General features: G+C 32.8%; 1 long non-coding RNA gene across 1 annotated transcript; it reads left to right on the forward strand.

The window, feature by feature from the left end:
- Window positions 1-1,349: 1,349 nt before the first annotated feature.
- On the forward strand, window positions 1,350-4,520 carry LOC142618232 (uncharacterized). Its single transcript, XR_012841222.1, has 3 exons — window positions 1,350-1,856; window positions 2,764-2,851; window positions 4,269-4,520. It is a non-coding gene; the product is annotated as an uncharacterized LOC142618232 (long non-coding RNA).
- Window positions 4,521-15,680: the final 11,160 nt, after the last annotated feature.

A 15,680-nucleotide genomic window follows, 5' to 3' on the forward strand; every position in this document is an offset into this window, starting at 1 on the left:
CTCCCTTTGTTCTTCCAAGTCAATTGGGTGTATGGGGTTTCGGGATCTTCAAAATTTTAACAATGCTATGTTGGCCAAACAGGTTTGGCGCTTAATTCATAATAAAGATACTCTACTTTATAAAGTTTTTAATTCCAAATATTTGCCCGACGGTAGTATACTTGATGCTCCTATCCATCCGAAGAGTTCTTGTGCATGGAAAAGCATTGTGCAAGCACGTGAGGTAATTCACAAGGGTGCAATTTGGAGGATTGGGAATGGCGAAACAATTAAGGTTTGGGATCATCAATGGTTGCCTAAACCGGGGTGTAGTAAAATTATATCTCCAAGGGCGAGTTCTGCTGTGGTTCGGATTAGTGAGTTGTTTTATCCAAATTCTAGAGTCTGGGATCCGGGTAAATTGGCTGCTTGTTTTCTACCTTGGGAGGCTAAGAAGGTAGGGGGGATATATCACTACAACAAAATGTATTTTCAGTGACGAAATTTAGTGAGGAAATATTTTTTCGTCACAAAAAGGTAATCTATAGTGACGAAAACTAGATTTCGTCGCTAATTATAAAAAAATTAAAAGTTTTTAGTGACGAAAACTAGATTTCGTCACTAATTATAAAAAAATTGAAAATTTTTAGCGACGAAAACTGGATTTCGTCACTGTATGGTGTGGTGAATTGAGGGCGCGAGACAAAATTATGGGCGCGAAAATTGTTTAATCTACAGCGACGGAATAATTCGTCACTAAATGTGTAAGTTTTTAGTGACGAAAAAAGTGTCGTCGCTATAGGTGATGCCACTTACTTTTCAGCTCCTTATTTTTCACTTCCCCCCTTTTTATTTCATAACTTCCCCCTTTTATTTTCAGCCCCTTTTATTTTCACTTCCAAAAGTCTAAGCACAGCCCAGACCACAGCCGCCGTCAACACCACAGCCCAGACCCGCTGCAGTCGATCTAAGCACGCCGCTGAACTTCACCGTCGACCCACAACCCCATTTTGTCCTCTGAACTTCACCGTCGACCCTCCATTTCCCCACCTCTCCATATCACCCACTCCCTCTCTCCTCCACCACCAACCCATCTCGCTGCCAACCCTTTGCCTCCCAAACCCAGCCGTCTCTTCGCCTCCCTTCCCCTCCCAAACCCATCACAAACCCATCTGACAAGTTCAAAGGTTATGCACCAACTGTTGGTCTTCCTCAAACTAGAAGGTAATTCTTATTCTTTTAGTGAAAATTTTCTAACACTATTTTGAGCTTTTGATTTTGTTTTATGAAATAAAAAAAATTAATGCTTTTATTAAGCTATTCACGTTTGTTTATTTTTATTTAGGTAGGCCTGGCTTTTTTTGGTCTAAGTGGTTTCTATAATTTTGGATTTCTCTATTTTTTTTAATTTAATTTAATTTAATTTATTTTTTGCTTTATTTGGAATTTTATTAGCTAATGTTGATGTTCAAGTCTCACTTCGTCAAAGCTTAAGGATCTTTGTTGAGGTCATTTTCGATTTTTAATTTAAAAAAAATTTAATTTTGGAGTTTTGAATTTCACGTGTTTGATGAAATGTGAACCTTAGTTTATAATTCTTGTGTGAACCTTAGTTTCTGTTTGGGTTTTTGAGTTTCGAAATGTAATTGTCCAAATCAACTGTTGGTCTTCCTCCCTTTCCTTTTTCAAATTTTTGTTGGAATTTTTTTTTTGTGGGGCTAAAACATTGAAATTGTCATGACATGGTAATAATGTAGGACTAACATTTGGCCTTGAAAGTCTAACCCTATCTTTTTGCTTTTTGAACAAATACACACATTCCTGGAAATTTCGCCAGCCAGCCTTGCTAATATCATTTTGTCAATTCCTTCAAAAAGGTGGGTTTAATTTGATAATTCAGACCCTTTTAATGGAATTTGAATGAGTGAGCCATTTCTTCAGTGGGAACACATTTTGTTGAGAGAGAGAGAGAGAGAGAGAGAGAGAGAGAGAGAGAGAATGAGATATTTTAGAGGGAAAAGCTCTTAGATTGATTTGGGTATTAAGCTTAATTTAGTTATAATTACAACTTCTTTGTTCTGTTCTTATATACTCTGCATATTTGTTCATTTGAATTATGATATTTTATCATAATTGGGTTGCTTTAGTTTATTATAAACAATGTATAGACAAGGATATTAGATAAAATTGGTGCACTTGTAATTGTAAAGAGGCTGAATTTGATGATTGTAAGAGTTTTCTTTATTGTAGCAGTGATGATGGTGATGAATAAACATTGCAAAAGTTGAGAAAGTATAGGAGAGAAATAAGTAGTGTCATGAATGAGTTATGTTGATGATTCCACTAACCTTGTTCACTTATATTTAGATTGCATTGCCAATCCTTTTTATAACTGGAAATTATTAGAAAAACAAGTTGGCATAAGGTTTAAGTTTTGGGTCTCAATAGATTTTCTAATTGATTGGGTTTGATTCTTATATATTTTCAAATTAATGGTTGGGCCTTATATCTTTGGGCATCATATATATATATATATATATATATATATATATATATATATATATATATATATATATATATATATATTAATTAGGTATAAATTTCCAGTGTTGGATCTTGCATCTTTAATTTCTTTTTTCACCACTTTTGAGTCTGAAGGTCAGTGTCCCAATCCCCTTCTTCCTTTCTCCAATTCTTATGCATTTTATATACGTTTTCTATAATGGGACTCTCTTTTTTCGATTAAAACTTTTAAACCTTAATTGTTTTGTTTATCTGTGGCAGCGGTTAGTAGTATTAAATGGGAGGTTATAAGCATGACTGAACAAGAAGAAGATCTCATCTATAGAATGTATAGACTTGTTGGACAGAGGTAAGTTCACCACAAAACTATCATTAGAGCCATTTCAAAGCTCTTGTTATTGTTCATATCAAAATCCTAGTGGTTACAGCAATAAGTTTTATATTCTTAACAATTGCCAAGCTAGTATATAGCTATTCTACGACGTTTTAACTTTTAGTTTTTTTAACTTATTGATTTGTTCATATATGGTTTTGAAAATGTTGATTTTTCTAAGTACAAATTGTACTTTTATCAGTATTTAGTATCTAATAAAGTATCACTTTTTCTAAGTACAAATTGTACTTTTATCATTTTTTTTTTTTTTTTTGTGGCTGAATTAATTAGTAATATTGCAGTACAGAAGTACAAGGATAATGCCCAAGTTCATCTCCATATGAAGACATAAATGCTTTCTATTTTGGGCCTAACTGGATTAGTGATAATAAGCATCATGTCTGTCATATCTCTTTCACACTTTGTGGCATTTAAATTGAAGAGATATGGTTCGTCGTTAACCATCGAATTGGGTCCCATAATATACAAACTTTTCTATGAGTCAGTCTATATATAAAAGAAGTATAAAAGAAGTGTTTTGTAATAAGTAGAAGTAACATGCTAACATGTGACTTTTGACTACTAAATGTGGAACGCCCAAGAAGGCTTAGTAGATGCTTTTGGAGAACAGAATTTTCCAATGACATATAAAACTAATGCCTCAAATTTATTGTTATTGCTATTTCTATGTGTCTTTTGGTGCAAAAATAAGAATTAATTATAGGTTCTCTAAATGTAGTTACTTTGCCCTTCTTCTTTATAGTGTTTACAAATCTCAACTGCTTATTGTGGTTGTATTCTTAGCATATTGGTTTTGTTTTAGTCAACTCTGACGAGAAAGTAAGAACCAAAGATCCAAAACTACTTGTTTTAAGGGAAATATTATTATTATTTTTAGATCCTAATGTAATTCCCCTTACACAAGAGGAGATCTCAAACTTGGTTTTTAAGAAGAAGTCTGGTATTGTAAAGGGACTTGGCATGAGACCTTCCTTTTCTTTAATAACCACCGCCTCATCTAATTTCTCGGTGGAGTATATTCAACGGTTAGAAAATGAGATCATTAAGCTCAAAGGGGCAAGAGCTAGGGGCCAAGAAGAGCGAGCTAGAGACCAAGAAGAGCGAGCTAGAGACCAAGAGGCATGAGCTAAGCAAGAAGAGGTCTAAAAGAATATTCTTAACTTTTTAAGGAGGAATGGTTATGATGACGTTCTTACCTATGGGGATGGTTCAACCTCAAGTTAAAACATTTTTTGGTTATTACTTTCTTTTAGCAACTGACCCACATTACATGGTGTGATTATTTTTAATGCATTGTTAGAAATGTTTCTTATAACATAATTAATGTTTTTACTTTACGATTTTAATGTAGTATTTTTTTATATTTGTGCAGATTTTTTATTGGTGGCTTTTAGGAGATTTATTTTTGGCATTACTTGAAGACATATGGGGACATCTTCCGTTAGTTCTAATTATATTATGTTACACTTTTTGTATTGTTATAAAACATTTTGAGTTATTGTATATGTTGCAAAGAATTATTGTATGGAATGAGTTTGAATTAGATACTTGTTTTATTTTTTACTTGTGGAATGTATGGATCTTTTTTTATAAATGTGTTGTTGAAATAAATGTATTATTCAAATGTGAGGTTTTAGTAATGTAATAACAGGTTACAGGTTAATATCAAAGTCATGGAAAAAATAAAAACAGAAAATAAGTTATAGTAACGAATTTTTTCATCACAAATATAGCAATAAAAAATTGTTTTAGTGACGAAATATTTTGTCACTAAATGTAGCAAAATTTGGTAAGAAATGGTTTTAGTGACGAAAATTTTGGTCGCTATATATGCCTGGATTTTCTTAAAAATAGTTTTAGTGACGAACTTTTTCGTCACTATATGTACCCGAAAATAGTTTTAGTGACGAAATTATTCGTCACTAAATATGATTTAATAAACTAAAGTGTTTTTAGTGACGAAATATTTTCGTCGGCGAAAGTTTTTTAGCGAGGAAAACGTTTAGCGACGAAATGATTTCGTCTCTAAAATTTTTTTTTTTTAATCAAATCGGACTGTTAGTGAGGAAATTTTTCGTGCCTAGGACTGTTAGTGTCGGGGTTTCAGCGACGAAATGAGTTTCGTCACTAAAAGTCCGATTTCGTCACTAAAGGTTCTTAGTGACGAAAAACTGGACTTTTAGTGACGAATTTTTTCGTCACTGAAAATACATTTTGTTGTAGTGTATGTGGGTGAAGATGTCGCTGAAGATGTTCTGATTTGGCCGTTGTCCTCGTCTGGAAGCTATAGCGTGCGAAATACATATCGCATGTTAATGGAGGCTGATAACTCTGTTTTGCCGAGTTCCTCTTCTCCCCTGTCTGAACAGAGTATTTGGAAGAAGATTTGGAAACTTAAAGTTCCCAAGAAGGTTTGCCATTTCTTGTAGAAAGTTGCGAAAGATTCTCTTCCTACCAAGCAAAACCTAAGACTTCGGCATATTCCAATCGATGATATGTGTGAAGGATGCAATGATCAATCGGAATCCCTACTGCATTGTTTATGGCTCTGTGATCAAGCTTGGTCTGTGTGGTTGTCTGATCCTGGGTTTTTGTTTCTTACTCAGAAGAAGTGCAGATCTTTTTTGGAGACTCTATTCAGTGTTGCGTCGGGTTTTCGGTGTGCTCAATTCGCCATGACTGCTTGGTGTTTGTGGGAGCGTTAGAATCGCTTAAGAGTTCATCAACGTACCTGGCAGCTCCACAAAATTGGTGATAGTGCTTTGAAACTGGTTCAGGAGTTCTGGGATGTCCATTGTAAGGAGGCGCAGAGCAGTGTTCATCCATCTCTTGTGCGATGGACGCCTCCACCAGCTGCGTGCTATAAGATAAATTTCGATGCAGCAATTCTGGATGGTTACAACCAAGTTGGGTTAGGCGTGGTGTGTAGGGACTTTGAGGGTAATGTGTTGGCTGCCTTGAGTCAGAAAGTGGGGCTGGTTTAGTCGGTGGAGATGGCAGAGGCTTTGGCTGCTAAACGAGCAGTTGCTTTTGCAAGGGAGTTGAGTTTTTTTGATGTGTAGGTTGAGGGAGATTGTCTTCGTGTTATACAGGCTTTGCAAGCTGTAGATTGTTGCTATACTCTCTATGGCCATATTATAGATGAGACAAAAAAAATTGGGAAGGCTGTTGAGGCGTTGTCAATTTCAACACGTTAAAAGGGATAGGAGTAGACTGGCTCATGGCCTAGCTAGACGAGTGGTTTCAGCTGCTGATATTGATGTTATATTTTCGCTATTTTAATCTACTAAAGTCATAATTTTTCATTATCTCCTTAATTGTCATGTCTGATTTTACTACTTATATTAATGTTATTTTAAATTTTTTTTGACTACTTATATTAATGTTTTTTTAAATTTTCTTTTTTACTATATTTGTTGTACCCTCCATTCGAACATTACAGTATTTTATATAATTAAGGGGAGGGGAAGATAGGTCCACAAAAAAATACCATTGTGAGAGGGGCACATTGATTGGGAGCATAGGATACTTTGTCTACACCATGAAATGCTTTTAAGGTTAACAAATTTGTAAGTTTGCTTACAATACTTAAGGTCATTGCCTGTTGTGCATGGCATGAAATTTGAATAGCCAAGTGCCATTGAAGTTAATTTAATTTTAAAAAAATTTAAATCCTTTGCATCAAACTTTTTAAAACTTTGCAAATTGTCTTAGGATTTTGTCTTTTATTGGAGTGGGGCTTAAAGAGTTGTGCTGTCTCTGGTCCAAATGTGACACTTCACCCAATAGAGTTTGGGTCTTTAATAAGAAGCATGTGTGAGCCTCATAATTTTGCCCAAACTTTTTAGTTGTCTTGTAGTTCAGTTGTTTTCCTCCAAACCCCATTTTGTGTAAATATAAATTTTATTTGGGAAACTCATTTTAGAAGAGATAAGAGAAATGATGTGTGTCATGAATATTGATCTATTGAGGAGAATTATGGGCCTTAAGCCTAATCCATGATATAAGAGAAACACATGTTGCGTATCAAAAAAATATAAAGAGAAACACACGTCACGAGTCCATCCCATAATATAGGAAAATTATGAGCCGTAAGCCCAATTATGAAGTGTATATATATATTTCTTCACAATAAAAAAATCTTTACAAACTTATCTAATTTTTTTTAGAGGAAAATTATGACACTAACCCAACAAAAAGAAAAAGACACGTAACACCCCATGAGTTCAAACCACTGGGTGCGAGAAATTTGGGCAAAAACTTCATGCCATGTAGATATTTGACTTGGGCTTAGGATATGTTGTAGTCTATTCTCTTACATTATGACCTCCAAGCAGACATCTAGGAATAAACGAGGGACTACCAAGTGACCACGAAGCAAAAAAGAGACCTCAATATTTAGCATTAATGTTTGATCCATGCTGTAAAATCTCAAAAATGTAATGAGTTATTGTACTTCAAGTGTAGACTTAACCAATCTTATTGATTCTAAATTGTCATATTAGTTATAGAATTAAAAGATATTCTATTGAATATTTTTCTAACCAAGAATAGAAAACACATTTTGCAAACTAAATAAATTAAAAGAAAAAACATACAAGTCTTGTTTTGATATTTCCTGAGATCGTCCTATCAGATAAATTTTCCCTTTAGAGATGAGATTAGTGTCTACCATTTTCATCCATTTGTCCTTTATATTCGGTTAAAAAAAAAAGAAAAAAAATCATATTACTAAGGATGAACAATTCTATGGGCTAATAAGTGCTTACATTACTTTGAAAGCTATATGACTTTTTGATGAGGCAAATTTGGAACAAATACCTTTAAAGGCCATTTTATAGTCACAAATTGGTTTAAATCTAATCTGGCCACTTGTGAGTTAATTTAAGTAGATAACTTTTTTTAGTTGTATTCCTTTAAAATTAATAAAGAGAACACATGAACATTCACAAGAAAAATATACACAATTTATGATCTGAAAATTGTCACCACCATTTGTCATGATACAAGTAAAAAACCAGACAAACAAGAAGAGCCAAAAACAAACCACTCTTGGATATATTGATGAACATGTCAAACTTCATTTATGGTGCTCTTCATTCTCTCTCAAATGGAAGCTCAGAGATCCTCACTAAACTATCATCCCGAACACTGCAAGAGCGCTTGCACGAGAAATCAAGCAAGTTCTTCCTAAAACCAAACCCAATATCATTTTTAACTGACTTACCATTTCTAATGCTCTTTGTGCACTCCTTGTAGGCTGCCAGAAAAGGGTCTTCTTGCTTTCTAAGTCCCTTTTTGGAAGAACTTCTTGAAGGAGGATGAAAAGCACAAGGGGGGAGAGGGATTTGGAAATCATGGACTGAATTAGTCCTAGCAGTTTCTGATGATGGACAAGGAGGGGGTGGTAGCTTGAGCACAAAGTCACCTTTTGTAGGGCACTCTTGTTGTGTAACCTTGGAGACCCCGGGCTTATTTTCCCATGAAAAGGGTATTGTCCCCCATGAATGAGCCTTCGAGCGACTCATATTATTGTATAATAATGTTTGTGATGGATTTGAAGTATAAGAATTGTAAGTTGGTTTAGGCTCTTATATAGCAGGCGTATTCATGTACAACAAAATTACTCTTTGAAGGCACTAAATCGTGAAGGTTGGAAGGTTGATATATATTAGCTTTTAAAAAAACATTAAAGGAAGAGACAACGAAGGTGGAGAAAAATCAAAAAAGAACGATTAGTCAACATCGTAGACAACTATATATAGTTATATACCCAAAAAAAAAAAAAAAAACCTTAACTAAAATGCTTAATAGAACAACCATGTTATGACCACAATAATAATTTTATAAATGAGTTCCAATTAGCTCAAATAGAAAGTCTCTCATGGTTGAATAAAAAAAATCTAAGGTTCAATTTCTCCTTACACCAAAAATTGATTAGTGTTTTGGTCTGATGATAAATAACTATCATTAGGAGCAGACGTCATAGGTTGAAATTCTCTACAAAAAAAAATGTTACGACCACAATAAATTTCATAATTTTTTTTTTTTTACAAATTATTAATGTGAGGATTAATTGAGACACTAATATCATGACTTTTATCATATATCAATTACAACTTTTTTAATTTTTTTAGAAGTATTACGAAGTTTGTGGTGCCTTTATATTTTTGTCGCTAATGAAGTAGCTAGAATAGAAGTTCAAGCGGCAAGTAACAAAATTGTGAGGGTCGAAGTTCAAGGGAAAAATGAGAAGGTTGGGGGAAATATTTGACTGTGTCCATGGACGTAATTGGGATTGAGATTGAGGGAGACATGAACCTACTCTTTATCTGCCACCCAGCTCTCTGTGATTGGAAATTCTATTAGTCTAGCCGTCTAGGAATGTCAAAGACGTATTTCTTGAACAAATGAATACATAAAAATTGCTTTTTTTTCTAAAATTGACAACAATTGGACTAAGCTAACAGTTATTAACAAACTAGTGATTGTTTTACACTAGAAAAAAATTGCATAACAGGTTGGAATTTTCTGTATGATATTCCAGAAAAAGAAAAATCTTGTTCTTTGGGCGGAATTAATGCCATTTATCAAATAATAGAAGTTTGAAAGATGACTAATCAATCTGTTTGAACATAATAAGGGAAAATTATACAAATCCACTATGTGATTTTTCCTGCAAACACAGATCTCCTACAGAGTTTGAGTGCAACACTTCATATGCTATTGTTTTTAATGACCCTATATATTTATATTTGAAAAATAAAGATGTACAAACTAAAAACAGTTATATTATTTATAATTTTAAATAACATGATAGTGTATACATTGTTAAATAATCGAAAAAATTAAATCTTAATTTTGAAATTGACGAAATGGAGCAAACTTGAAATTGAGAGGATCTTGTTCTCCATGTGATGTGATATTGTTTTATGTGAAAGTGTAATTCTAAATATGGACATGTGTCATCACATGAGCAATTCACCTTTTACTATAACAGATATTTAATATTTTACACATAAAATTAATACTGCACTAGGATATTAAGTGTTACATTCAAAAATTTAGGAGTTATTTGTTCTATAAATAAAACATAAGAAGGGTTTTGTATACTTTTCCATAATAATAATAATAATAATAATAATAATAATAATGAAATTTGTATTTTGTACCAATTAGATCAGTTTGATTTCTATATGAATCAAATATAGAATTTGTCATTTTCTAAATAAAAAAGAAAATTATATAGAATTTATCTCCATTTGAGATAGATTCATTGAAAGGTTTAGATTAAATATTATAAAGTTAAAGGTGTATTCAATATTATAGAAAATTTTGTGTATTATTTTATAGGAAATTCTATACATTTTGTAGGGAAGTCAATATATACTGTGAGGAATGGTTAAAAATACAAGTAATAACTATTTTGCCCGCTTGAACCCCTTACCTCCAAGACCCATGCACTTTGTGCTGGGGGAAGTACTAACTCACGTGTGGTGGTGATATAATATTTTATACATTAAAAGATCAAATGAATAATTCTTAATAATAATGAGGGGTGAAATACTTTCTCAAAAAGATATTTTTCATGTCATCAACTACTTCTTCTTCTTTTTTACCCTATGTGATATGCCTCAACCACTTCTTCTTCTTTTTTACGGTTTTACCCTATGGGATATGCCTAAATGTCATAGTCCAATGATTGACATTGCCATTAGCCACATTAATTACTGATGTTTCATTTTTTTTTTTTTTTTCATTGGAAAAGCTGAATTGCGCGTAGATAAGTTGTGATCAAAACTTACTATTCCACCAAATATGCTTAACAAACAAGGAAGAGATTGTATCTTTTTAATGTAAATTGCCCCAATAACCAGAACTTAAAGATCAATTTCCTAGAAGGTTATAGCAATTGGGTATATTCAACACCGTTTTCAAGTCTATGTAAGGTTCATGTGTAATATATATAATAAAGAGAAATAATGTTGCATTATATAAGACACTTTTTGCATAGGAAATGCATCACTTTTTAGAGGAAACCTTTCTTCGATAAATTATAAAGCTACTTTGTCGCAAGTGGAGTGGATATTATATACACAGGGACGATGATTTAATAAGATGTAATAAAAGAGTTTGGTGTGCTTCATACATGCTTTTTATCATAATAGTCCGAAAAGGTTGTTAGCTTATAAATTTTTATATAGAGAAAGAGAAAGAGACAATTGAACAATGGGGAAAAGAAAATCAACTTTCTCTTAAATAAGATGATGCTCCTAGAGAAACCCGGATGCAAAGAACTCTGTCCCATGGTAAAAGAAAGAAAATGGTCAGATTTTTGTTGAAACCATTCTCTCAAAAACAAAAAAACAAAAAAAAAACACTGTATTGAAACCATAGAATTTTATAATATAAAAGGTATTAAAATAAGGTTAATGAGTATCAAAGTGCATTGATTTTAATTTAATTTTTTATCATAATCAATGAACTTTTCTAAGGAATCGCACAATATTCAGTTAAAGAGTACTTATTTATTTGCTTGTACTCCATTTCAATATAATGAGACTGGCTCAATTCTTTCCTAGTAAATACAATCGAACATTCATTTTAACATATTCCTTAAAATAATTACAATATAATATCTCTTAGAATTGAAATCGTTATGATTGTTGACTGCTAAGTGATAGTGTATGGATGGGAGGGTGCCAGCTAGGATTAGAAATTAGCCCAGCAAAGACATTTAGCACTACTAAAATTTGACAAAAATGTTCAACCAAATAAATTTTTCTAGACAAAGTCACAAAAGTATATTAGTGATAAATTACCAATTCTACCAAAAGGAACTCAGAATCTCATGCTCTGATATCATGCTAAATTACCAATTCTTTCAAAAGCTTAACCTATTGAAATATATTAAATTTAATCATTTAACCACACAATTTTAAGTTCTAACAATTAGTACAAGTTGATTGAGCTATTAAATTGGCTGGCAATGTTTTTGACACAAAACTTGAACCGATGGTTTATTTGAAACTATTATTATTCTTTACTGAAATTAATAAAAAATACACATCCTAATAATATCATTACAGCAATCAATCAATAAAATGAATCAATTAATGTAGAGATAAAAACAAACAAATCGTTGTCAATCTTCACAAATGGATCAATCAATTATTCACTCTCTCGCAAAGCATTTTGGAAACCTAGCGATTCTCTCTAGATTATCTTCCCAAACATGAAACATCGCATGAATCCTTACAAGAAAGAGTAAGCATGATCTTTCTCTTCCCAAAACAATCATCTTTCTTTTTTTTGCTAGATGATTTAGGAATAGCAGGGCTCTTTGTGCATCTCTCATAAGCTGCTAGAAAAGGGTCAGGCACAGGCTGATCCTTCTTAACCCCTATTCTAGAAGAACCAGTACTACTTACTGAATGCCGAGGCGTGCATAGTTTATGATGATGAGGAGGAGGAGGAGGAGGAGGCAGCTTTGATATTGTAAAATGCCGAGTAATAGATATTCCAGAAGCTTGATTTGTGACTTTGCAGACCCCAGGTTTGGCCTCCCATGAAAATGGTACAGTTACTTCGGTGTAAACTTCACTTTGCAAAGATTTCCTATGTTGCATAGTGAGTGGATATAAAGAAAGAAAGCAGGTTTTGGCTAGGATCTTCTAAGAAGAGCTAATGATAATTTGCTTTACACTTTTTAACGGCTACTATATATAGCTAAGGTTGTTAGCTTATAGACTTAAATATAGGGAAGAGATCACAACTGGATAATAAGGACAACACGACCAAACTTCATATTCCTGGATTTTACGTCATGGGAAACTTAGAAAAGCTGCAAAGGAAGTTTAGGGATTAGCTACATCGGACTAATTAATTCTTGGTCGATTGAGTTCATGGCTTCATGGGCAGATATACAGAACATTCAGCCAACCTTTATGCATACACACAGGTTGTCTTAGATTGCTTGTCTTCAATATTGTTTTTGTTAGGAAATTTAGTGTAATCCCAACATGTGTTAAAGCCAAAATTTAACCCTATTTTCAAGTGAGGAAGACCACTGTAAAATTGATCGGACAACTTGAGAGGCTTTTGATCTAACAACTCGACTGCCCACTAGTGTATTAGACTTAATTTGAACAATGAAACACAAAGACGGCTTCAAATCTTCAATAACTCTTGGACTGGCTGATGGATTAATCTATAGGTGGCGATCATTTGCAAAATGGATCACATAAAAGGCATTTGTCAAAGTTTGCAGTTTTTAGTAGATCTATAACACACGAGGATTACGTGGTTCAGCTTAACCGCTTACATCCACGGAGAAAACCCTAAAGGGCTACATCAATAATATATTAGAGTGTAGTACAAATCATATATTACAATGAACCATAACATGTGTATATATAGTAGATTAAACCCTAGACTAATAGACTTTTAGTACAAGTAGGAGACTTGGCTTACACACAAAGTATAATTAGGCTTCAGTTTATGCTAATGGACTAATATATCTCTAAGAGTAAGAATAGGGAAATCGGTACAGTGTCTATCTACATTTACAGGGATGTCATTCATATGAGTATAGTTTATACCGCAACAACCTTTTATTTTGGGTTTTGATTTTTGGGATTCTTGTCTTTAGGTAAAACAATTTTTTTTTTTTTTCTATTGAGTTGTGCTTGTTCTTTTTTCTTTCTTTGTAACTTAATTGTGATTCGAACCTAGTGTTAATTAATTACCTTAACCAACAAGTGAATCAATCGAATTAGTTAAGGCCTTTGGGATCCAGTCTGGAAATTTCAGTAATTTTTCAAGCCTATTTCTAGAGTAATTATTAGTTACTATTATGTAAGTTATATTCTAGAAATACCTAATAGTAATACTTTCAAGTCCAGTCTGAAAGTATACTAAGATGGACGTACTTTGGGTCGCCTAAAAGTTTTTTCTTTTCTTTTTTTAATGTCTTGCATTCGTAAGTACTCGCATCACACCTAACTCTAGCTAGTCAACAACCAAATAGGAAGAGGAAAAAAAAAAGAAAAAAAAAAAAAGAAATATAGTATATAGACCATACATCCTGCATATACATATTGCATTTAATATTTCTCTTGAGAGATATTTTGAAAGTTGAAATGTATACAGGTAGATAACATGATAGCCAACGTTAATACTTTTCTTTTATTCCCTAGTTACACCTGAGATTTAGTAAGAAATTTATGGAAAAGAAGAAAGAGTAAACTACCCTTCGATTTTATATTTATAATGTATGCGTAATCTTCATTTCAAGGGTAGCTAGCTTTTATGGGATGTGATCCTGCATCAATATTTTAACAGTCCGCTTAAGGACACAATCAAACTCGTGCCCAATTTTATAAAATGTTTAAATGTCAATTTATAATTAGATTACAATACAAAATGGAAAGTTATTGTGCACTAATTATAATTTAACACTTAAACATATTGTGAAATTGGATGTAAATTTGGATATATCTCTAAAGTTTTCCACATTTTAAGTAGCATGTTTCATTCTATAGCTTGGTTTAAATATGTATCTAACCAATCAACATACAGATCCACATTTTAAGCGGTGCGTTTCATTCTGTAGTTAATTTATAGAAGACTCAATGCACGGATCCATGTAACATATATATTTACAATCAAATCCACACACAAATTTAGACATTTCGAAGTATCTCAATATTAACTTCAAGATAATTCATATTACATCACCCATGGGCTTTGTTTTTTTTAGCTGTGTGCTTGAGATGTGTATGCATGAAGCAACACACATAAATTTAAGGTAGCCAGTATTGTCAAGGAGTAAAATCCTGTGCTCATTTTATGGATTTCATATTGCCGATTAGTTTAATTAATATGCTCAAATCATGCCAACTGACCAAGGTTTGCTTCAAATTGTGTGAAAAACAAAATAAGAAATGGGTGTCATAAAGCATGCAAGTATATATTATTTCCTCATTGGCTTGATGTGCCAAAGGTTGGAAATAAAATAGGCAAACACTAGTGAAATTAATTGAGCTTAACCAACTTTGTATAGCAAGTGACAACTTTATTTACTCGTTTGGTATGAGAAAAAGACATATGGATTAATAAATTAAAACCGTGTGGTAGCTTCGTATTGCATTAATATTTAATAAAAAGGCTGATTCTAGCGTAGGAGTTTTCAAACATCTAAATTTTGAGAAATTAAACAAATTGACACCTGTGGCTGTGACAGAAGCATAAATAAGTATATAAATATAAAAGTAGTAGTTATAAGAAGTGTGTGATAGTGGGGAATTTATGCTAGGATGAGCCAACAGAGTTTGGGTAGAGTCATCTAAACGTTGAATAGGTAAACATATTGTACAAGTATTGAAGAAGAGACTAACCAGTGCGGCAGTGCCTGTTGGCGTTTGGTACGGTTCTTTGCCCCGTCAAAAAAGCATGTTTCTTAAACGCAACGCAAATGCGATTTATATCAAACATTGGTAGTATAATTATAAATGTGATTGGGTCCAAGACTTCAAGCAATAACCAAGTGATAGTCATATTTAGTTAGAGAGCTCAAACAACAGTTTTCAGTTTAAATACTGAAAACTATGAGCTAAAAGAAAGGGGAAAAAAAACATGAATGATAAGAGAGTTTAACAAAATAATGATTGAGTCACAATTCTCAATTTAGAAACATTGTATTTTGAGAGCACCTTAAGAAGAGTGTACAGTTTTTAAGTAACAATTTTGAGTGGCATTGTTGTAATTATTTTGAAAACTATGG

This window comes from Castanea sativa, chromosome 12, assembly GCF_040712315.1.
Source record: "Castanea sativa cultivar Marrone di Chiusa Pesio chromosome 12, ASM4071231v1".
In the NCBI taxonomy this organism is placed as follows: Eukaryota; Viridiplantae; Streptophyta; class Magnoliopsida; order Fagales; family Fagaceae; genus Castanea; species Castanea sativa.